Source organism: Mauremys mutica, chromosome 8 (genome assembly GCF_020497125.1).
Source record: "Mauremys mutica isolate MM-2020 ecotype Southern chromosome 8, ASM2049712v1, whole genome shotgun sequence".
NCBI lineage: Eukaryota > Metazoa > Chordata > Testudines > Geoemydidae > Mauremys > Mauremys mutica.
The window spans coordinates 31736958-31762568 of record NC_059079.1 but is presented as its reverse complement, the minus strand read 5'-3'; the positions used below and the strand labels follow the sequence as shown (position 1 = coordinate 31762568).

The following is a 25611-nucleotide window of genomic DNA, read 5'->3' as shown; positions in this document are numbered from 1 at the left end:
GCACATGATAAACTGTAGTCGTTACACCAAATTATGACAGACTCCTGGCTAACAAATCAGCTAAAAGTCTCTCATTATATTTACAAAATATTCCTAAAAAAATCCATTCCATACTCTAAGAGGTGTTTCCAATCAATTAATCTGCTACTATGAGTGGGTCATAGGTACCATGTTAGACCTTATCCTTTACACTTAAACTGTGTCTATCCTGGCAGAATATATACTCCTAACTCTTGTGCATTGTTGCTCAAGCTTATTCTTCTTGTGTAATGAATCACACTTCCAGACTGTTCATCATTCAGCTTTTTAACTCATCCATTTTAAAAGGTTGTAGCATGGCCCAGAAAAAAATTCCTAATTTAACACTGTCAAAACACACAGCCTACAATATTTCAGTGTTACATGAATATACTTACAGGATGCCTATGGGCAGTGCTTAATTTGTTATGAAAGAGGTGCTGGGGTCAAACAAGTTTTTTTTACTTTCATAACAGATGTGGCAAGCCCAGAGGTGCCAGGGCTACGAACTGCCAAGCCTGGAGGCACAAATTAAGCACTGCCTACAGGGGACTGTGCTATAAGAAACAGCAAGAAGCGTAAAGTTGCTGTTGCATCCTGCACAAATGTGCGCCACTTCCTGTTTACTCTCCCAATCTCTCTTAGACAGAGAGAGAGAGAGAGAGAGAGAGAGAGAAACCAGTTCGGAAACTGAGACAGAAAATACAAGCAAGTCTACATTACAGCAGCATCGGTATGGTACTTAGAAAGATTTCTTCTTGTAGCTATATAGACCTGCTTCAGTCACCAGTGAAATACTACAGGTATGGCTATGTATTTTACAGGGCTTCTCATTCTGAGGCCTCGTCTACATTATGAAATTGAACTATTACTGACAAGTAATTAGCAACAATTGCAGCTGAACTAAACGGATGATGTGCCTGGTTGAACTGCAAATGCAGGGAAACTTCACCTAGTCCTTTTTCAGATGCTAGCAACAGTTCTAGTGTAAGCAAGGCCTCCGCTGAAGACAGCAGCCCATAGAACTCAATGTAAAAAAAAAATACAGTGATTATTCTTCAAAATGTTTGATAAAGAGTTTGCATGTCCTTTAAAAAATGATGGTAGTCAAGAGAGAAAATAGCAAACTCAAATCAATTCAAAGCAAAGACTGATGAAAATATGTCCCAAGATATTTTTTAATAAACTAAATATCCAGAAAGCATGGCCTAGTGACAGTTTCTTAGAACAGTCCTGTGAAGCAAAGACTACAGTGAGTTTTTGTTTATATACCGATGGAAGTTTTCATATAAAAGTGAAACTAAACTATGTGCATTTTATATATATATATATACACACACACACACACACACACACACACACAAAGTTCCCTTTGTCAGTTTGTAGTTCCCTGTAACACACATATCCAGAAGGTTGCTACATTTTACTGTATATCCCAGACAGACCACATGTTTTCTCCAGTCTCTGAGCACAAGTACATTTTTCTGTTAGAAAAATTCAAGCGTCCTGCTACTAAGATTTTTTTCAGTGTTTATACACCATCTGGACTCGTTAATGACTAAATTCTGAAACCTCTGGCAAACTATGCTTGTGCATTAAAATTAACTTATAGGCATTAATCCTATTTATAATTTTAGTGTTTAATTCTGTAATATTTAAGCAATTAAATGTAATAGCCCACCATTTTGTACTATATTTAATGATAATACCAATTTTTGCTTAAACCAATTTTATTAAAATACAAAATCCTTATTCCAGATCGGATCTGTAGTTTGAATACGTCTGAGTGACTCATCAAATGAAAATGTTTACGTGTAGTGGGTTTGACAGTTCTAATTCCTTCTCAGCAGCTTTTAACCCATTTCAAAGCCATAAAAGCTTTCCAAAGTGCTTTAATTTAACTGGAAATCTTTCCTAAAAGATGTGAAAAATTCATCCTTACAGTAATTCTGTCTATTTCACTGGAATTACATCACAGACTAAATTGGCCTGTCACCCTGACAGCAAAGCACTAGTCAGTTTCCAGGTAAATAATTACTTCAGGTCTCAAAGTCCTACAAGGGTGATCAATGGAAACAAACAAAATACTAGTAATTAGTTACAATTTATAAAGCATGTAGTCCCTACACCAGTGGCTCTCAAACTTTTTTTTACTGGTGACTCTTTTCACACAGCAAGCTTCTGAGTGCGACTCCCACCCCCTTATAAATTAAGAACACTTTTTTATATATTTAATACCGTTATAAATGCTGGAGGCAAAGCAGAGTTTGGGGTGGAGGGTAGCACCTCGCGACCCACCATGTAATAACCTCGTGACCCCAAGGGGTCCCGACCCCCAGTTTGAGAACCCCTGCCCTACACAATATTACAACTCTAAATAGTTCTGTTATACTACTTTGTCTTGTGGTTTCTAGATTTTGCTGTCACTCGTCAAAGTTGCATAATTTATGCCACATTTTTTATATTATATACTCACACACATATTAGCTCCAGAAGCTGAATTTTTATCCTCTCCCCAAGAATGCTGAACTGGGAGCAAAAGGTGTGGGTGTGTGAGAGGAAGATTCACTGAACAGGAGTTGCAGTTCTAGTTTTAAAGATATATTGCTTTTTCTTGACAATTCATAACTAGCAGTCTTTAATGAGCCCCGTTACGTATTATTTGGCTCAAAGTACAATTACATTCATTAACCAAAGAAAACAAATTTATGTAGTCCACACCTTGTCAAGCATTTTAGTTGACCCTCTAATTCTGTAGGTTCTCTTTTCCAGAAGAGCACACGCATCAAGTCTTTTCAACCAGTGTCTTTCAGAAGGCCCCCGTCTGTTATTCCAGTGAGACGGTGTACTTTCTGGCCCTGATAAGAGACACCAATAATTTTTACTTAAAATGTATCCAATACTATTACTGCCAGGTCACTGGTTAGACAAGCTGTAGTTCCTGACCTCTAACACTAATTGCAGAAGCTTTGGAGGAAAAGCATTGTTCAAAAGCAAATAAAGACTTCAAGCGAGAAACTAAATTTAAACTTAAAGATACATAAGGGATAATTTTTAGAAATCTGAGTGATAGGAACTATATTAGACACTAACAGTATTCCCATACTAAGGGGGAAAGTGTGAATCCACAAGGAAACAAATCACAAAAACCCTATTTTTATTCTTCTTTTACTCATCTTCATGTCACCTTTCATGCAGTCTTACAACCATGCACTCCACTGCCAAATCCAGCCTTTAAAAACAAAGGACCTGGCCCTGCAATCAGAACTCCATGGGCAGACCTCTGACTGTGTGTCAGGCTCCGCCAAAGTCAGCAGACTGCTGCATAATCCAGGCAGATTCAATTGCATAACTGGCTCCTTAATTCTTTCAGCATTACACCCACCAGTATTATTTATAAAAATTCTACATGACTTGAAGTTTGGCCTTTCAACGTTGCATCATATTTGTCTGAACTATTCCTTCTTTGTTTTCATGTTATTTAGATTGTAGGCTCTTTAGGGCAGATATTGTGTTTTTCTGTGTCTGTACAGCACCAAGCACAATCAGGACTCAGACAATAAGATTAAGACAAACCTTTTCCTAGCTCTTTCAGGAGGATGCTGCAAGTGAGAAAATGGAACACACATGAGCATTTATACTTTTGTAGTCAATGCAACCAATAAAAATGTTTCCCAAATTCTGCAATATTGATAAATCTCTGCAGAGGTCTTTGAGACCAGAATCACAATTGCCTTGCAGAAAATTCTTAACTAATACTAGTGTTTCAATAACCTATGAGAGTAAATCCCTTATTGAAACTACAGCATGCATATTCTTTAACACATACTGTTGCTGTAACTGTGCTTGGTAACCATTTTCCACACCGATAGCGCTGGATAAAACTGGCATTAGTTCGCAACATTGTTGGAAAATGGTTTCAAACACTGATACAATCCATAGGTTTCAGCATTTTTCGTTCTAAGATGAAGGGTCTGTCTATTAATAATTGGATGAGGTCTTAAAATCAGACCCAAGAAGGGAGTCACAATGACAACCCTAGCACTATACTGCTTGATTTTCCATACGAAATATTATGCAAGAGAATACACACGACATCCTAAGCAGACTGGAACAAAATCTACTTGCACCTTCCAATCAACTGCTTTTCATTTTTAAATTTGATTAGGTTTATTTCCCCACCTATTGATGTGCTGCTGAAACGTTCTAAAAGAAGAGGCTGTACTCCTTGTTTGACCAAAAGTCAACTGATCACATATTACAGTGACTAAATCTCAGCAATGCGTCAAGCTACAGAATATTCTCCCACGCTCAGTTAAGAACAGTCTGTGTTTGACTACAAAGGATTCAGTTTATCGTTGGTCAAGTAAGCAACCACTAGTAAGATCAACTGTACCAAAACATCAAGACCCTAGAAGAGATGGAATAGATTACAAAACTTTGGGCCGAACTGTCATGAATTTACGTCAATGGAGATTTTTGCCTGATTACATCCTTTGTCATTTTGGCCTTTAATCTTCAGCAGTGGGTGGGAGGGAAAACCTATTTGAGCTGCAATTTTTACAAAGCTCTGAACAAGCTTCAGAAGTAGTCCAAATCACAAAAGAAAACTATCTTACTGTAAGCTGTGACAAGATCATTTTTCTAACAGATCCTGTTTATGATCCACATGTGAAAACGTCAGAGATTCTTTATTCAATTTCTCAGCATTCAAAGGTCACGTGATGCAGTGTCAAGTTCTAGGATGCTGTGTTGGTGTGGAACTACTCTGTCAATTCACTCCTGCAGCCAGCCCAACTGGGTGTCACTAGTTCCAACTCAAGAGTATGAACTGTTGACAATCCCAATCACTGAGGGCTGAGAAAGTTGCTAACATTTCAGGAAATGTGAATTTAAACCAAAATAAGTGTGTCCATGCAGAAACTGGTTTAACTATGGCTTTTTGCAGTTTAGCTTGAACTAATTGGGAATCAGGTCCAGTTAAAAATCAAAATAAGCAAGTCTATAAAGGAGTTTCCACCAGTTTAACTAAATCAGTTTAAAAATATTTAAGTTAAACTAGTGCAACTTTCCCATGTAGAGAAAGCCTAAGACAATCATCAGCTAGGGGAGGGACAAGAGGCCTTGCCAAGAGAACAATCTGTAAAATAAATGGCAGCTAGAGGTTAATTTCATGCCCATAAGTAGGTGTTTCTTCAGTGGGCATTGGATCACATCCTTGGTCATTGGTGATATCATCTGCCCCTTTATTCTTGAAATAAATTAGCTTCATCACACTCTTCATTTCTTTCTTTCACTTTAGTTGCTTTCTTTCATCTGACCTCAGTGTTTTTCTCTGCCTATGTGCAGAAAAAAATCTACTTATTTATGTATTTGTTAATTTCACACAAGACTGACTGCTGATGGCAATAAGGTTTATCAAATTAAGCCTGCAACTGATAGTTCCATGAATGAAACTGAGCAATGCAATCAGTGCGGTGGAAGTACCCAACATCTCAGCATGCAGTAGTAGAATAAAAGTCTGTTCTAAAACGTACCAAATAATTACAGCTGAATTACTACGTTTAACCACAGCTTTGTGGCTCCCTGTCCTTTTCTTCTCTCTGTTTGGAAGATTTTATATCCAGCCATAAGAGTACACCTTATTGTTTGCGAAAGCGCTCTAGAGACAGGTTTCTTTGTTTTAATCTGTGAAATAACTGTAAATAGATACCAGCCCAATTATTAGAACAAATTATTCTAACCTCTTGAAATCCTTAAGTAATAAGGGCAAGTAATTAATACCCCTGAGAAATCTTGCTGGAGAGCATAATTATCTCAGTAGCTAAACCCTTTCCAGACTTCAAACCTACACAGTGAAGATATCACCTTCCCCTGCTAGATTTCTTTCAGTTCCACTATTTTAGAGTGGAGAATTTAACTTGTGCTTTTCTCTTCAAGTCCTCATTAGGCAACATGTGCTTTATGCTGGGTGTCTGACTGTGGATCATACCATCTCACGATAAGCAGATATTTTTGGCCATATCTTTATTATCTACTACCAAAACCTACTGGAATGCCAGGATTTGGTCAACAAAAATACAAAATAGGAAAACTCCCATGATTCCTCTCCTGGTATCCCATAAACTCATCTGGTTTTACTGGGCCAGGACCATTTTCCAACTGCCCAAACACATCAGGCAGCATGGAAGAAGCACAACCATGATCCTGACTGTCCTAATATGACACATCCTAATATGACTGTCCTAATATGACATATCCTAATATGAATAAGGTGTACCAGATGTACTGGCAATCATGCAGGCAGGTGGCTTGGGATGAGTTGGAGGAGTTGGCATTACTTCTTTGATGCCACGCAGATATCGCTAGAAGGGTGGGAGCACTACCTGAAACAGTATGGTTAATTAAAAATAGGGATACATCGACATGAACCTTTTAGCAGTATAACTCATTCTATAATAGAGTTATTTCACTTCCAAAGCAGATTAATTAAAGCATGATCAGATGCCAGATAAACTGGAAACAAAAACAAAACAAAACAAAACTTGCATGGACACAAAGCAGTTTATACCAAAAAACGCTAAAGTTATACTGAAAAAACCCCTTTCCCATATAGACAAGCCCTAAGACACTGCGGTCTCTTCATTCTTTCTGCAAGACAGTCTTCAGTATAAGCACATAACATATAGTTCTGTTTGTCCACCTGGCAGGAAAATACCGATTTGGTTTATACCTGTATTTCTACTAGTTTAATAGCACTTAGAGCCAACTGCTTGCCCAGACTAAATGTGTCAAAACATTTATGTTCATCATACTAGTTTTAAACCCCCCTCCTCAAACCTAAGCTTACTCTGAAGAGCACTTACAGTAACCTTTTAAAATTATTTTGTCAATGAAACATGGTTGTACCTTTAATTTATTAACTACAAATTTGCCTGACAAAGATTTGTACAAGTTCTGAAGCAAAAGTTGTAATCTATGGCATCTAAAATGTTGAATATAGAACAGGCTGGTATAAGAAGCTATCTTGCAGAGAATGCTCCAGATCAAATTTACAAGGAATCCAAATGGTGAATTCTTTGCTATTATAAAGGCATAGTTTTTATTTGCTCTTCATGTTTTATTTATTTGACCTTATTACAATGCCTGTTGATTTTTCTTTTAGTTATTTGGTCTATACACCCACATAGAGTCTATACTGCAATTAATTTTTTAAATGCTAAGCAGAAGAATTCTGCACTTGCTCCTTTTACTTAGTTTCTGAAGTGGTGAAACCTCTGCTTATCTTATTTTAAATACAAAGAGAGATAAGGCAGCGTTTTTTCATCAGTTCAAAACACTGGTCTTACCTGCTGAATGCCAGTCACTTGGGAGCTCTGCTGTGGGAATTTCTGCTTGACAATTCCTATAGAGATAACGCAAACCAGTTATTACACATGGACAATTATGAACTATTTTCAATATCAATAAATGCTTTAAAAACCTTAAAGGGTACACTATAGAGAACACAATATAAGATTTCTAAATTGATTCTGTTGGAAATCATCACTTCCAACATTCGTACAAAATGAAAATAGGACTAACTTAACCAAATCACTGCCTAATGGCATGCTGTACAGGACCGGCTCTAGGCATCAGCAAACCAAGCACGTGCTTGGTGCAGCACAACTGCAGGGGCGGGGATTCGGGCCACCTTTTTTTTTTTTTTGGACGCTTCGGCAGTTGCGCTCTGAGGTTTTTTTGTTTTGCTTCGGCAGTCAAAATATCAAGCACTTCAATTAGGGGGGGAAAAAAGAGTTACCAATAGTGACACTTCACAGAACTTTGAAATATATGGCCTTCCCTCACTAGGACATCAGACACTTTTAAATATCACCAGGTATCTCAGCACCATGCAAAAAATTCCAATATGCAAAACATTAAAGTGTATCAAGAAACAAAGCAGTCCAAATACACAGATTGCCACCTTGCAGAGTTTTGCCTAAGAAAAACCAATTCACGTTGGCCCTCGAGAAGGGACACTTGATCACAGCAAGAGAGGTTAGTTCGCAAACCATACAAAGAATGTGGGTGGGAAGAATAAGAATTAAGCTAACAATGCTCAATGCACACATATTAGGGTACTCTAACAGATAAAAGCTAGCTTGTTCCCTAGATGTTTTACTGTATATATATATAAAAAGGGATTGCGAGAGCATTATGTACCCACAGTACTGCTTGAATCTGGCAAGTCAGTTTTCTTCTGTATGACTAACTTCTTTACAATCTTTCCTATTGCATCCACATTGAGAGGGTTTTCATGATAGGAGTTTATGTAATTATATTGATTTAATTTTAAAAGCCAAGTATTTTCTCTAACTGTTGCTAAAGGCAACTCCAGCACGGTATGTCCTGCCTTTGATCAGAGGTTGGATCCAATTATGAAGCAATTCCTTATTGTAACAGTCCAAGGCCTGGAGAGAGAAGACTGGAAAAAAGAAGGATTTGGGTTTGGACTTCTACTTGATTTTCTAGCTGTGAAGAACTGTAGAGAGTATGTTAGGAGTAGAGAAGAAGGTGGCTGTCAGTGTGAATGCATGGCTACAGGGTGGACTGATTTTAATCATGATTTAAAATCAGCAGGCAGGATATCTTGATTTAAATGGATTTTAATTGTATCCATGTAATAATTATAGTAGATATTAGAAGATAAAGGGATAAAGAACTGATAGCAGGGACACAAGTGACCTATAGGCCTGGATCTATAAGAATAGCTTAAGCAGTTAGCATAAAGCCTTATAGTCTGAGCAGGAATTGTTGCTCAATAAATTAGCACACTTAATTAAACTAATAGTGATCTTAAGTCATGAGATGGCACAAGACTTTGTTCATTGTTTTGTAATAATCACAAGTGTTGCAATCTGCTGGTAGGTAACCGCAAGAAGGCAGCATGGAAGTTTAGAGTATTTTTGGAAGGGAACATCAGCAGATGCTCAACTGCAGGTAACCATGGTAATTCAACTGACATTAGTATATACTAATGAGCTTTGCCTAATTAATATACTAACCTACAGGATAAGGACACCCAATATTACGAGAGTGAGAAAGTGAAGGTATGGTAAAGGAGGGAAGACTGTGGGAAATCATTAGGAAAGGGATAGATAAGACAAAAATTTTCATATTGCCTCTATATAAATCTATGGCACACCTACATCTTGAATACTGTATGCAGATCTGGTTGCCCCATCTCAAAAAAGATATATTGAAATTGGAAAAGGTACAGAAAAGGTCAACAAAATGATTAGGGGTATGGAACAGTTTCCATATGAGGAGAGTTTAATAAGACTGGGACTTTTCAGCTTGGAAAAGAGACAACTAAGGGGGGGATATGATAGATGTCTATAAAATCATGACTGATGTGGAGAAAGTAAATAAGGAAGTGTTATTTAGTCCTTCTCATAATACAAGAACTAGGGTCACCAAATGAAATTAATAGGCCGAAGGTTTAAAACAAACAAAAAGGAACTACTTCTTCACAATGCACAGTGAACCTATGGAACTCTTTGCCAGAGGATGTTGTGAAGGCCAAGACTATAAGAAGGTTAAAAAAGAACTAGATAAGTTCATGGAGGATAGGTCCATAAATGGCTATTAGCCAAGATAGGCAGGGATGCAAAACCATGTTCTGAAGTGTTCCTAACCTCTGTTTGCAAGAAGCTGGGAATGAGCGACGGGATGGATCGTTTGATGATTACCTGTTCTGTTCATTCCCTCTGAAGCACTTGTCACTGGCCACTGTCGGAAGACAGGATACTGGGCTGGACGGACCATTGGTCTGACCCAGTATGGCCATTCTTATGTTCTAAGAAATCATTAAACTGAACTAGCTGAATAAATTTAAATGAAGAAAATATTCTCAATGCACCTGCAGAAGAGGCTACTGCTGTTAAAAGCTGGTTTAACACTTCAAAAACTCTTTTTTAAGGTGCTTACCCAGTGACTTCCTCCAGTTCAGTGATGTGACGTTCTTCAGAACTTCAGCAGCAAATGTACTGCTGGAATGTTTTTTTTAAATTTAAATCTTTCTCTTCTCCTTATCCCCTCAACTGGGGTCAGATCATTGTGTAAGCATCCACCATCTTTGTCCATCTGAGGTGGCATTAAGGTCCACCTGCTTACCATCTTCTTTGATGCAATCGATCCACTGCTTCCTCAGTTTCTCCTTTTTAGCACCCCCTTCTGCCAAGCTATCTTCAGCAGATCCCCTTCATTATCTTCTGCTTGCATCCAAACTAACGAAGTTGTGTTTCCTGGATTTTGTCAGCCACATCATGGACTTGGACTTTCATCATAATACTTCCATTTTGAAATGTGTGTATTTTATTTTTATTTAAATGATTATTCTATAATAAGTTTAGGCATTAACATAATTTGTCATAATTTCAAGTACATTTATATGTTTTAAAAGAAAAATGTATTTAAATTAAAAAATCATTATTATTTTTTTTATAAAACATGGTTGCTTTTAAATCCACCCTGCAAGGCTGTCTGCCCCAAGCTGACTGCGTGTGGTCAGAGCCATTGGTGAGCATGTTTGACCATGGCACACTGGAGAAAGCGTGATGACAAAGACAAGGATTGAGAAGTGGAAAGACTACAAATATAGTCAAGTATCTAATACATAGTTCCACCAAATTCTATTTGCTACCCAGTGAGTTGGGGCAATGTCCCATTTCAGTTTTTCTTGCTGCAGCCTTATGGATGCTGAGCTGTAAAATACTAGCATTGTTGGACTATTCAGTTCGGAGCCTTGCTTTAGTTATTCTGACAACCCAAACTACTGAAGAGTGCCAGAGGAATTGCTACCTGATTGAAACCTTGTACAGGTCTCTGTGACGGGGTGTACAAGCCGCACCTGCAATGCATGCATAGGCTGGAAGAGGACCTTGAGCTACTCTGTTCCCCTTTTACTTACAGGCTGCCTATGGAGGTAAGCAGACCTACAACCTGAAGCTCTGCAAAAGGAGCACTGTGGGAGGCCCAGCTATGGAGGCCCCTGACTATTGACGGTCTGACCTGCTCAGGGAAAAGGACTCTGCAAGGTGCAAGATTTATTCTTTGATTTATTTTGTTTACATGGCTTTGCTGTTCCCTCTTGTGTTGGGAGGCTGATATGAAGGAGGCAGACGCACAGCACTCCAGGGTGCAGGACTCAGCTGCCTACCTTGGGATCCTGGATCAGAATTTGGCGCAGAGGGTGGTCCTGGGTTCCCCAACCTGCCTCCTAATGGGGCTGGAGGCAAAAAGTCTATCTTTGAGACTAGACTCAGGATGAGGAAGACCCCATAACCCAGAGAGTCCTGAGTCTGGGACTTTGGTTGGGTGAAGCCTGAAGTCCCTTGTTGGGCAGTGGAACTAGCATTTGTTGGACTTTTTACATACCAAGAAGGGGTGGATACAACTTGTGCCCTAAATGGAGGGCTGAATCACAGAGGGACAGACCACTGCAGGGCTGGAGTGGCTATCATCAGGTGGTGCAAGACTGAAAAGTATCTGTCATGCTTTCACCCAACCTCTAGGTGGCGCCTCTGGGGTACAGACCCCTTCCCAGTCTCCTTATTAGCTGTCCCCTTCTATGTCTTCCAATGGTACATGCACTAGCATAGTTTATACTTTGGAGAAGGGGCTAATTGCTATAGTTGATGGGGATTTTGGTTCTGCAGGATTTGCTCCAAGGGAAAATAATACAGACAAAAGTGTTCATAGATATTTCTCCTACTTTCAGACAGCAGAATGATATTTTATCAGGATTGTATAATGCCAAAACATTAACCACTGCTACCACCATCCCATTGTATAATCTAGCTAATGCTGATATCAAAAATAGCCAGGGAACTGATGTATCCTTAATGCACAAACACTTCACAGGGAACCATTTAGACCAGGGGTAGGCAACCTATGGCATGTGTGCCGAAGGCGGCACGTGAGCTGATTTTCAGTGGCACTCTCACTGCCCGGGTCCTGGCCACCGGTCCGGGGGGCTCTGCATTTTAATTTAATTTTAAATGAAGCTTCTTAAATATTTAAAAAAACCTTATTTACTTTACAAACAACAAAAGTTTAGTTATATATTATAGACTTATAGAAAGAGGTCTTCTAAAAGTGTTAAAATGTATTACTGGCACATGAAACCTTAAATTAGAGTGAATAAATGAAGACTCAGCACACCATTTCTGAAAGGTTGCTGACCCCTGATTTAGACAGAGGAACATAAGGATACAATAAATAATTAAAAGTTAATCTGTATTTAAGAAACCAACAAGGGATGCTACTGCTACTTAGCAAGCCAAGCACAATGACAAAGAACTGAATCCTACAGCATTTAGGGCTAAAATCCAGCCCCAAGTGTCTCTTAGCACAGAGCTACTGGGTCCATTTTGCAAATCCATAACCAAATCAGGTGGGGGGGGGGAGAAACCTCTGCACAGAGGTGACTGCATGAATGTTATGCAGCAACTTAGTTTTTCAGAGCTCACAGGGGGTGAAATCTGTGATATCAAAAGGGTATTAGGAAAGTGCTGTGCATTCTCAGTGGCTACCTAAAGTTTGAACCTGGGGGAAGGGGGGAGAGAAGAGTCCCTATAAAGGGGGCTATCTTGCCCTAATTCAGTAGTCCTGGCTGACAACTCTGAATGAAACAGAGCTGTCACCAAGCACAGGATTCAAGACACCATCATTACAAACATCCCATACCAGGTAAACTTTTTTGATAAGCTTGGGGACTTCCCGTACCCTCTTATTTTCTCTACTCCTTTCCAGTATGGCAGCCCTATGAGACTTTACAATAACCCTGAAGCACCAGTAATCACCACAGGTCCGTATCAGACAGAAAGATCAGGATCTGCGATGGGCTCCCCACATCCTTACATGGCTATGCAGGCCCCAGACATGGATCTCCTTCATCCTGACCTACCTCAGTACTGCACAGGCCAGTGCAGAGCCAAGAGACACAACTTCCTGCTTTATGAAGATTGTGGGGGAGTGGGCTTGAAGGCCTGAGCTCCAGCTCAAACAGCAACACTGACACAGCTATTTTTAGAGCGCCAGGAGGAGCCCCACTACCACAAGTCTGTGGACCCAGGCTGGGAGGCTCGCTCCCAGATGCAGTGTAGACATCTCCTAGAGCAGTGGTCCCCAACGCGGTGCCCGTGGGCACAATGACACCCGCTGGGGCATCTATGTGCGCCCGCGTACTGGCCGGCAGACAAGCATCTGCCGAAATGCTGCCAAAAAGTGGCATCACCAAGAGGCATTGCCGTTGAAATGCCGCCAAAAAGCGGCATCACCAGGAGGCGCTGCCGCCGAAATGCCGCTGATTTTCAGCGGCGCTTTTTGATGATGCTACTTCAGCGGCGATGCCTCTTGACGTTGCCGCTTCTCGGCGGCATTTCGGCGGATGCTTGTCCGCTGGCCACGGTCCTTGGTGGCTCGTCATCTGGCACCCGCCACCCGGAAAAGGTTTTTTTTTAATTTTTAAGATATACCTATCTCCTAGAACTGGAAGGGACCCTGAAGGGTCATTGAGTCCAGCCTCCTGCCTTCACTAGCAGGACCAAGTACTGATTTTGCCCCAGATCCCTAAGTGGCCCCCTCAAGGACTGAACTCACAACCCTGGGTTTAACAAGCCAATGCTCAAACCACTGAGCTATCCCTCCCCCCAGGTTGGGGACCACTCTCCTAGAGCAAGAAAAAGCTTCCTCAGGTAAAGTAGGAATCTATTCTCTGTGGCCCCCATCTTACAGTCTCTACTTTTTTTTTTCTTAACTACTTTCTGATGTGTCACCCAGGTCACTGAAAAACAAGCAGTGTCTTCAAATGCCCCTTAAGGCACCCCAGGAAGTGCCGGCACTCCTGTAAATCCACATAGGGCCAGCCTACAGTGCTTCCAAGATAACCCCTTAAAAGCAGAACTCTCAGTCAGAGGGGGCGTTTCTGAGATATGAGGTCTATGAGGGTTGTCTCTCCATATTTTGGTCCAAGGTAGGGATACAAGGGGTCAATAGCTCTGTTAGTAGCTGACCAACAGATTAAAGGTGAAGCTAGACAAATTCAGACTACATGTTAAGGTGTACATTTTAACAGTGAGGATAATTCACCATTGGAAGAACTTGTTTAGGGGTGTGATGGATTCTCCATAACTTGAGATCTTCAAATCAAGACCGGATGTCTTTCTAAAAGAGATCTTCTAGCTCAGAAATGAAGTTTAGGGCTTGATGCAGAAATTACTGGGAGAAATTCTATGGTCTGTGTTATGCATGAGGTCAGACTAGATTACCACAATGGTCCCTTCTGGCCTTAAAATCGATGACAATTATTTAAAAGCTGCAGGGATTCTGCTGGTCTTGCTCCAACATTCTAGGACCTCTGAACACCAAGAAACTAAGATTGAAATGTAATACTCTGCTCTGAAAAAAAATTATGTCCAGTGCTATAAAATGTACAAGTGGTCATGGATTTTCTTCATCTCCATTTTACATTAACTTAAATTTCTTCACTTTTGGAACGGCTTTATAATATTGAACTATGTATGGTCTCTAGCACAGCTAATTGTAATGCTTCTGCCTGGCCTGCTGGGTCACCTTGGGCAAGTTACTGCAACTCCCCCGCCCCCATCTGTAAAATGGAGATATGATACAACTCTCCTGTGTAAAAGCACTTTGAGATCTGCTAATGAAAAGTACTACATAGGAGCTAGGCATTATTATTATAGCTAAGCAATCAAAGAGCAGGCTCACACAGAAATAAATAGCATGGCTCTACGCACTAACTACTCTGCACAACTCATGGCCAGTACTATGGATACTCCAGATGGAATAATGTGCTTATTCTCTCTACTCTAACCTCAGCAGTCTAAATGCACTCTTTATGCACTTTGTTCTGGTTAGAATAGCTTTTATATTGCTAAAATTACTTGCACAATTATCTAGTACAAATAAGCAGAATTTTTCAAGATCACTGAATCTAAACTAAAAAGCAAGCTGATGTTTTTCCAACATTGATAAGATTTACACAGCCTTGTAAGAACAGTTGTTAAGAACAACAAATCTAAATGAGATTAGCAGGTCAAAATGTATATTACAAAAATACATGCATTATATATGTCAAATCAATTCCCAGCACACTGAAATACAGCTAAAAGGTTAAGATTAATGCTGATTTAAAAATAAAATAAAATAAAATAAAAACACGTGCCTAGAAAGTATCAGAGGGGTAGCCGTGTTAGTCTGGATCTATGTCTAGAAAGTTTTCAAGAGCTTTTAAATTTTGCTGACAGTAGATGGTGTAGTAGGAAGAGAGCCCGAGACATAAGCCCTTTTATTAGAGGCTGGTACGAAGCCTGAGCTAAAGTAGTGGGCAAGCTTTGTGGATATAAAGCAAAGCTAGCAAAAGTCAGGCTGTGAGCAAACATCATGCTCTGTCTGCTTGCAAGTTCACAGAATCTGGCAAGAACAGGGCTGATATTGCAGAAACACACATTCCTAAGAAGTGCTAGTCACAAAGTACCTATGCAAACACATTCCAGAAGAGTGGCACCAGAACATTCCAATATCAAGGATGATACAAAAAGCATAACAGGATCATACTGACCCCTCCTAAAAGATAAGGTCAGGATGACAGTGTGATGAATAAAAATGTTTTAATCAAACCAACATGTACAAGGAAATGGGTGATAACTAGCCAGATCAGGGGGCAGTAATTAACTATGTCAGAGGGGCAGTACATAACCTGTTTGTATCAGGGTATAAAGAGGTATCTCTAAGCGAGTGTTTTGGTCCAGCTGAGAGGGGAATGGAAAGTTCCGCCGTTCACTGAGCTGCGTTCATTGTCATGGGCATACATGTCTTAGTATTCTTGTAAACTATCAGGGGGTAGCCATGTTAGTCTGTATCCACAAAAACAATGAGGAGTCCGGTGGCACCTTAAAGACTAACAGAAAAAAAAGAATAAATGCTCAAATAAATCTTTCTTTTCTCTACGTAAAAGAATAAATGGACACAAATCAGACATCAGGAATGGTAAAATACAAAATCCAGTAGAACACTTCAATCCCCCTGGACATTCAACAACAGATTTAAAAGGAGCCATCCTTCAACAACAACAAAAAACTTCAAAAACAGACTTCAAAGAGAAACTTCAGAGATAAATTTGCAAATAAATTGTAACACGATTAATTTGGGCTTGAATAGGGACTGGGAATGGCTGACTCACTACAAAAGCAATTTTCCCTCTCTTGTTATTGACACCCCCTCATCAATTATTGGGAGTGGACCACATCCACCCTTACTGAATTGGCCTTGTTAACACTGGTTCTCCACTTGTAAGGTAACTCCCTTCTCTTCATGTGTCAGGGTATGGCTACAGTTACAAATCTGCAGCGCTGGTAGTTGCAGCGCTGGTCGTCCAGCTGTGCAGGGCCACCGCTGGTGTGTGGCCACACTCACAGCTACCAGCGCTGCAGTGTGGCCACATTTGCAGCATTTGCAGCGCTGTTGGGAGTGATGAATTATGGGCAGCTATCCCAGCATTCAAGTGGCAGCAACGTGCTTTTCAAAAGAGGGGGGTGTGGGGCAGTGTGACAGGGACCGGGGGGGGGGGGGGAGAGAGAGTGGATTTTTGGAACTGACACTGTGCAAAATCAGAAAATTTTCCCACCCCCGTACTGTTAACTGCAAACAGCCTGCATCCAACATACTCTCTTTCCCCCTCTTGCCCTCTCCCCCCGTTTCTCTCAAGCAAAGCAAACACTCAACCCCTGTGAATGACTCCTTTTCTCGCTGCTGGTCAAGCAAAACGCAAACACTCAACCCCTGTGAATCACGCAGGGAGGAGGATCTCATTTGATTGTTCACAGATTGATCACAGCAAACAGGAGCTGATAAGCAGCTCCGGTAGAGCAGCTCCGGTAGCAACGGAGCTCCGGAGGTTCACAACAAAACAAAGAGAGGCTGCATAACAAAACAAAGGGAGTAATTTAGTTAAAAGCATTCTGGGATACACCCTTATACCCTGGAGGCCAATAACAGCGCTGGTGTGTGGCCACATTTGATGACCAGCGCTGCAGCACCAGCACTGCAATCCTTATTCCCCATGCTGAGTGAGGTGTACGGCCAGCGCTGCAGCCAGGGAGTGAAGTGCCCTGCAGGTGTGGCCACTTACTAATTGCAGCACTGGAAAGCCTCCACCAGCGCTGCAACTCGCAAGTGTAGCCATACCCTCAGTATATTTACGCCTGCATCTGTAATTTTCACTCCATGCATCTGAAGAAGTGTTTTTTGTTTTTTTTTTACCCCACAAAAGCTTATGCCCAAATAAATCCATTAGTCTTTAAGGTGCCACAGGACTACTCGTTATCCTTGTAAAGTGTGCCAGGTGCTATTACCCTGCTTTGTTGACAATAAACCTGACCTGGTGCCTTCGTAGCTTAACAGATCTTGTGGTCATTAGGTGGTTTGCTTGAGGTCTGCTGTGCTGGCTGTCTGCACAGAGCTGGGGCAGCCAAAAATCTAACAACACTGGTGACCCAGAACCGCTGATTTGATAAGTAAGTGAGCTGTCCTCTTAAAACAGCTTTTCCAAAAGGGAAGATAGGAGATTCAAAGTTTATTATTTCCAATTCCTACATTGTAACTAAATCCATGGAAGCGTAAGTATAGGTGCAACCCTACAGAACAGAATATATATCATTCTAACCCGGTCATTGGAAAGCTGATTTATTTTAGCAGACTAAGTTGTTCTTGGTGGTTAGTGCATCTCTTATTGAACAAGATGAAATATTTCTGGTTCTAAAAAGACTCAGCTGTGATTCAAAGTCAGCCTAGTAAGATTAAACTAATTTTGGATGTGTATTGTATATACTCGTTCATAAGCCGAATATTTTTGGTAAAAATGTGACGCATCAAAGAGTGGGGGGTCGGCTTATAAACAGGTCTACACCAAAATTTGATGATTTTAAACTCTATGGAATCATTGAATTGAATATCTAATACAGGGATCAGCAACCTTTGGCCCGCGGCCCGCCAGGGTAAACACCCTGGCGGGCCGGGCCAGTTTGTTTACCTGCTGCAGCCGCAGGTTTGGCCAATCGTGGCTCCCATTGGCCATGGTTCGCTGCTCCAGGCCAATGGGAGCAGCAGGAAAAAGCAGCCAGCACATCCCTTGGCCCGCGCCACTTCCCGCAATTCCCATTGGCTGGGAATGGCGAACTGCGGTCACTGGGAGGTGAGGGGCTCCATGCCTGCAGATGCTTCAGGTAAACAAAACGTCCCGACCCACCAGCAGCTTACCCTGATGGGCTGGGAGCCAAAGTTTTCCAACCACTGAAATATAGGGTCAGCTTATGAAAGGGTCATACAGTTTTTGCTATTTTTACCTATCCATTTTGGGGGGGTCGGCTTATAAACAAATGGGCTAATGAACAAGTATATACAGTAATTACAAAGTGATATAGTGGCACAAATTGATGTGGTGGTACAGAATTGATATCAGCTCTATTGTATGCCCACAAATCTTGCAAGGTCTTGGGTACTATGCTTATAAACATTATGCAAAAATCTTAAGCCCACCTTACTAACACTGAGTGAAAGTGAATATGTATCAAATTAAGCCATAAAACCAATTTTTGTGAAGTAGTGGGGGTGGCCAAGTAACAAGAGATTTCCATTCTTCAGATAATGAGTGAGCTGCCTCCACGGTGCACTTTGGTTCCATGTTACACCCTGCATATTGTGTTGTTGCAGGACTGTAGGGCCAACTCCATCAAAAAATTTTAAATGAAGTACTGCAATTTCCCTCCCTCACTTTAGAGCACACATTAACATTGTTAGTGCCTAAATGTGACCGTTTATAAATTTTGTTACACACACACAAGCACACAAAACCATTATCTCTTAATGTAACTACTAGCAATGTTATGTCTTCAAACTGAGCGCAAACACAAAAAGCCAAATACTGCACTGAGGACCTGGAGTAATCTCACCAAGTTGCACAAGGTGAATGCAAAACATGACTCAATATCTGTACACACACACTTTTTATACTGCCATCAAGGCCAAGTTATACATTACATAATATGGGGACTGAAATACAAAGCATTAAGTTCTTTACAAGAGTGCTACTCAAGTCACCTTAAAAAGTGGTTTAAGATTGACAAAAATCTTTTACTTTTGAGATTCATTATCTGCTTCTTCAGTTAGCAATGTTACAGGAACAATCACTTCTCTTCGGGTTGCCTTTGAAACACCACTATAAATTTTCATCTAAATACACCTCTACCTTGATATAAAGCTGTCCTTGGGAGCCAAAAAAATCTTACTGCGTTAAAAAATAATAATAAATAAAAATAAAAATAAAAATTGGAGATATACCTATCTCCTAGAACTGGAAGGGACCTTGAAAGGTCATTGAGTTCAGGCCCCTGCCTTCATTAGCAGGACCAAGTACTGATTTTTTCCCTAGATCCCTAAGTGTCCCCCTCAAGAATTGAACTCAGAACCCTGGGATTAGCAGGCCAATGCTCAAACCACTGAGCTATCTCTCCCCCCACTGAGCTAGCCCTCCCTCCTTCTCTAGGCTTCAGAGCCTGAGTTCCAGCCCAAATCACAATGGCTACACAGCTATTTTTAGTGTGGTAGTGCAAGCCCGAGTCTGTTGAGGCTGAAAGGCTCATAGAGGTGGGCCATGTAGACATCATTGCTCCAATTCAGCAAGGTACCTGAGCACATCAGTGATCCCATCCTATTTCAGTTAAGCACATGCTTTAGTTCTTTGCTGAACTGATCAGTGTCACTACAATCTTAATATTTAAACAAGATGTCTAACATTTATTCACTCAGTTTTCACATGATGCTAATCCACAAGCAAAGCAATATAGGAATTAGTTTCACTCCTCCATTTCTTGCAGATTGGAAATCAAATTATCATGCTTTTATCAATATAAAACCACTGGCTGGACACTCAGACAGGACAATTTCAATTCAGTTCCCAAATTCACCCCTCCACAGTATAGCATTTAAGTTTTCAGATTTGTTGTTCTTCACAGGATACATTTAATATTTAAAAAAAAATTAATTCAGATTTTATAGTGCCAATAGCATAATCATTGTACGTCTCTACCTCGATATAACGCTGTCCTCAGGAGCCAAAAAAATCTTACCCCGTTATAGGTGAAACCGCGTTATATCAAACATGCTTTGATCCACTGGAATGTGCAGCCCTGCTTCCCCCCTCCCCCAAGCACTGCTTTACCGAGTTACAGCCAAATTCATGTTATATGGGGTCGCATTATATCGAGGTAGAGGTGTATTTCAAAGAGCAATATTTTCCTAAAAAATTACAGTATTAAATGTCTAAACTATAATATTTGTCAATACAATTCCTGGGCTAATAAGAAGTTACATGTTGTCAAACTGTGTACTGGAACTAGAATTACTTTAAATTATAGAAAGCTTATAATTTAACAAGATTAAGGGATTTTTTTAAAAAGCTGGTATCACTTTATTATGGTTGGTGACAATATTGGTTTTGGATACAAGATTGAAATGTGCTACATCTTTTAAAAAAGGAAACATCTGAGTGAGTCAAATGTTTTATAAACATGATTTACTTTCTAAATAAATAAATTAAAACTACAAAAAGTTAATAAAAAAACCCAGCTGCCTCCCTACTACCATGTTATATTAGTATCGTCAGATTCCTTATTGATGGGTATGTATGATGCTGGTAGACCAGGCGCCAGCTCGTGCCCAGGTTCCCATGTCTCTATTGACCATTGACAAATAGATGGAACCCACTGGCTCACCTGTGTGTTTGTATTGTTAAAATAGGCAACAGAATTACAAGAATGTGTTTTAAACTTTATGAAATGCTTAACAGCTGCTGCATTCTAAAAGCTGGGACTGGATGACAGGGGATGGATCACTCAATAGATTGCCCTGTTCTGTTCACTCCTTCTGAAGCATCTGGCACTGGCCACTGTCGGAAGACAGGTTACTGGGCTAGATGGATCATTAGTCTGACCCAGTATGACCATTTTTTTGTTCTTAACAGGCATCCCTCTATCATCCACAGACTAAAGGTCTGGTAGAAAGAGTCAATTGGACACTGAACCTATGCTGAGGATCTATGGTATCTGATGAGAGATCTGATACCTGTAACATGGAAGGTAGTGTATCTAACGCAGTGGTCACCAACTGGTCAATCACGATCGACTGGGAGATCCTCTAGGATCAATCAGTCGATCGCGATCTCTGGCAGTGTAGCAGAGCTGCTGCTAAGGCAGGCTCCCTACCTGCCCCGGCCCCACACCACTCCCGGAAGTGGCCAGCGCGGCCCCGGGGGCAGGGGTCTCCCTCCGCACACTGCTCCTGCCTGCAAGCACCCCGCCCCACAGCTTCCATTGGCTGGGAACAGAGAGCTGTGGTCAATGGGAGCTGCAGGGGCAGTGCTTGCAGAGAGAGGCAGTGTATGGAGACATGTGCCCCCAGCCGCCCGGCAGGGGCATGTTGGCTCCTTACAGGAGTGGTGTGGGACCGGGGTAGGCAGGGAGCCTGCCTTAGTGGCAGCCACACTGCACAGACCAGGAACCACTGCAGGTAAGTGCTGCCCGGCAGGAGGCCACACCCCAAACCCCAGCCCCTGAGCCCTCTCCCAGAGCCAGCACTCTATACCTCCTCCTGCACCCCAAGCCCCAGCCCTGACCCCCCTCTCGGAGCCAGCACCCTGTACCCCCTCCTGTACCCCTACGCCTCACCCCAGCCCTCTCCTGTACCCAAACTCCCTCCTAGAGCATGCATCCCTCACTCCCTCCTGCACCCCAACCACCTACCCCACCCCGAAAGTGAGTGAGGGTGGGGGAGAGTGAGTGACGGAGAGGGGGGGATGAAGTGAGCAAAGCAGGGCCTCGGGGAAGGGGCGGGGTAGATCCTGGGTTGCCTTTAAATTCAAAAAGTGATCTTAGGCATAAAAAGATAGGAGACCACTGACCTAAGGGGTAAGACTTGGGTCTGTCATAATATTCTGAAGTAGGGTATAAGGCCTTGATCAATAATAAAGGTTGCGAACTGCAGAAATATTAACAGTAAGAGCCTAGAACTCATGGTCTCCTGACTCCCAGCCCAATGCACGACCTTTCCATACATTACAAAGTATTTTATGAGGGAGGGTCTCTCTCCAGCACTATCTCTGAGAGGAGTGACACTTGGCTGGGCATGCACTGGAGGAACAAGAGAAGTGCTAGGAACCCACCAAAAATGCTATACTTTGTGCTCCCACTATAGCAGCTCACTCTGTAGAATTTATCTTGCAGTGTACCATTCCCATTTTGAGGGATGATTATTTAGTGTCGCTGAAAATTACCCAGAAGTTACTCAGCATGTTTCATCTACTCCAGTGTCCTCAGTTTGTTACAACTATACAGGAAATTCAACAGGAAAAATATCAGAGGGGTAGCCGTGTTAGTCTGGATCTGTAAAAGCAGCAGAGAGTCCTGTGGCACTTTATAGACTAACAGACGTATTGGAGCATGAGCTTTCGTAGGTGAATACCCACTTTGTCGGATGCATGTAGTCATGCATCCGACGAAGTGAGTATTCACCCACGAAAGCTCATGCTCCAATACGTCTGTTAGTCTATAACAGGAAAAATGCAATTGTCTTCCTCCTCCTGAGCATTTTGAATTCCTGGAAGAAAGGAAAGTGACAGAAAAAACTTAGATCAACTCCTCTTCCCTTGGCCTTTGCAGGAGAAGGATCTGTTGGTACTACTTCTATTATCTAATGTTACTGAGTCCTCTCTACCAATGAAGAAAAGAAAGTTTGTAGGTTGGATAAGATAGGCTGGGTTAGAAGATGGGAGAGAAGAACTGATAAAGATGTCAGCCTTCCAGTTTAACACCTGTAAGATAGTTACCAAAAAAATCTTTTCACATCTCAATGGGGCCCAAGGGCTATGCCCTAATGGTTTAATAGAAAGAATATTATTATAAAAAAGGTTGTGCATGAATATAGACTAAAATGGTATCAGAGAAGCCAGAATGCAGTTTCATAATACATTTTAACACCACATTATTATAGCAGCTATTCTGTTAAAGTAACCATTAAAAACACTTGGTTTTTACAGTGTGTTCTTGTTTCATTAGGGTAAATCTGTTCAAACTAGGACTTCAGTGACATCAGTGTATACTTGGTTTTTGTATGAATAAGCAAAAAAGCATATTGTCACAGGCATCTTTGAAACTGTTTTAAGGCAAAATTAACAAAATAGATACAGTAAGATTAGGTTATTCTACATACCAATATAGATTAGGGATTATATCAAGAATTTAATACCTAGGTACAAAGAGATGCCATCCAAACTGCTTTGCAAGCCATATTGTACATATGATCAATAGTTAGGATTTGCCACAAATCACATATAAGAACCACTATTTAAACTATTACCATGCCTCTGGCAGCAACTAGTACCTGACATTTTAAATAAAGGACAGTGGGGGGAAAAACAAAGCTCCACCCATAACGCATAGAACCAGCTGGGCAAGTTTATATATGGTGTATAAACATTTCTTCCTAATACACATACTCAATGCACATAATAATCATGATCATCTTTCAACTTATATCCTGAGGCTTGTACTTAAATACTGGAGGATATGGTGAATTTGCACTTTACTTTTACCCTCCTTTTATCTTTTTCCTGAAAGATTTAAAAAAACATACAAGGCCACTATACTTAAATTTAGACATTCCAGCTGTGTTTTGCTTTGAGGGTGTGCACATCAGGCAGGATATTAAAATATGCAAGAATCCTGCCATCAGAAAGCAGGATCCTTACCCTATAAATTCAGTAAGAAAGGAGGATATGTACTCTCACACATGAGAGTGTGAAGGACTCAGTGCCCTCAGTCTGTACTATATAGCAGTGGTTCTCAAACTTTTGTATTGGTGACCCCTTTCACACAGCAAGCCTCTGAGTGCGACCTCACCCTTATAAATTAAAAAACACATTTTAATATATTTAACACCATTATAAATGCTGGAGAAAAAGTGAGGTTTGGGGTGGAGGCTGACAGTTTGCAACGCCCCATGTAATAACCTCATAACCCCCTGAGGGGTCCCAACCCTCCATTTGAGAACTAGAAATTAAAATTTTTGCTCTCATTTCAGAAACAGTTTCCATAACCAGGACAGTTTAAAAAGTAGGTTAAACTATAGGGCAGCCGATTTTGACAGTTATCACTGTAATTGATTTTTTAATTTTATTGTAGAATTTAAGTTCCCCATTTCTGTTCAGGAAACTGGATCAGCTCTGCTCTAGAGGGTGGAGGCACCACCTAATCTAGTTTCACTCCACCACTGCATTTTGATATTTCAACACCGTGGCTAGGAATATAAAGAGAAGCTGTGTTTGATTTTAGATAGGAAAGCAGCAAGTGCAAGAAGCCAAGTTTCTTTGTTTTCTGTTGAACGGTTTCTTGGGAGGAAGCCCAGAGGTATTCATTCACAATACAAGCCTGAGCTGCTAATTTCAGATCTGATCTTTTCCTACTGATCAGATGTTCAGATCCAGACTTTGGGCCCCTCTCTTTTGAGGATCAGATACTATGTTCACACCTGGATCTAGGGGTTCGCTCAGCTCTGCTCATCAGTATTTTGGGGAAAGAAGAAAACAAGCTCTGAGGTAACCTAGACCACAGGGTCACCAGACGACACCTGAAGAAAGCCGAGTTATGTAAGGCAGAATAAAGCTTTGGGTTGGGCCCCACACTCCACACACCTGCAGGCAAGGTTCACAAGAGGAACAGGTTTTGTCCCTAGGCTAATTGCAGCTGTGGGACGTGCTCACACGCTACGGTTCTTCTCTCGCCGAAGGATAATCCCCCGTTGGGGGGCACCGCGGGGGGGCAGGTAGCCAGACCCACTGCCCCCCCTCCCCGGGGGCACAGCAATGTCACTAGGGCCGGACAGAGACACTGGCAGCAGCTTGCCCCCGCCCCGCGCACGCAGGAGGCTGATCCCGGGAGCCCACCTCCGCTGGGAGATGCCCGGGGGGCGCCCAGAGCCACACACAGCGGGCGGGGGCAGGCCGCTCCCCCAGCCCCCGGCACCGGGCGGGCAGCTCCCCCCGGTGCTCCCGGCTCGCCCAGCCTCAGGCCGCCGCCCCGGCCGCACGTCAGGGGCAGCCAGGCGCTTGCCGCGGCCGCCGCCGCCCCCCGCTTACCCGGCCGGTCCGCGTCCCCCAGGGCCCAGCGCGCCGGGCGCTCAGGCTGCTGCCGCGCGCTCGCCCCGCGGGGGACCGGCTCCAACCGGCACCTCAGGCTCCGCCCGCCTCCCCGGTCACGTTACCGCCTCTCCGCCAATGGGGGCCCGGCTGGCGGAACCGCGGCCGGGGGGGCTGGAGACAAAGGCGCAGAGTCTCGCCCACCCTCTGCCTCCTGCCAGAGCCGGGGGCTCCCGCTGCGCCCGGGCCTGGCCGGCGAGATGCGCCCCCAGCCTGCGGGGCGCCCCCAGGGGACCCGGCCCAGCCCGGGAGGGAGGCGACCGGCCAGAGCCCAGGAGCTG

The 25611-nt window shown here is 42.1% G+C and overlaps 1 protein-coding gene across 3 annotated transcripts in view; it reads right to left on the bottom strand.

Annotated features, from left to right (window-relative positions):
- The window catches only part of LRRC8B (leucine rich repeat containing 8 VRAC subunit B), a 38669-nt gene extending 13318 nt beyond the window's left edge, over window positions 1–25351 (bottom strand). For 2 of the 3 annotated variants that reach the window (XM_045027961.1, XM_045027959.1), the window contains exons 1-4: window positions 25271–25351; window positions 7368–7423; window positions 3595–3620; window positions 2740–2876 (exon numbers count right to left, since the gene is read on the bottom strand). The gene's annotated coding sequence lies outside the window, so the exon portion shown is untranslated. The remainder of the gene's footprint in view (window positions 1–2739; window positions 2877–3594; window positions 3621–7367; window positions 7424–25270) is intronic. The other variant, XM_045027960.1, reaches the window with a different exon arrangement.
- Window positions 25352–25611: the final 260 nt, after the last annotated feature.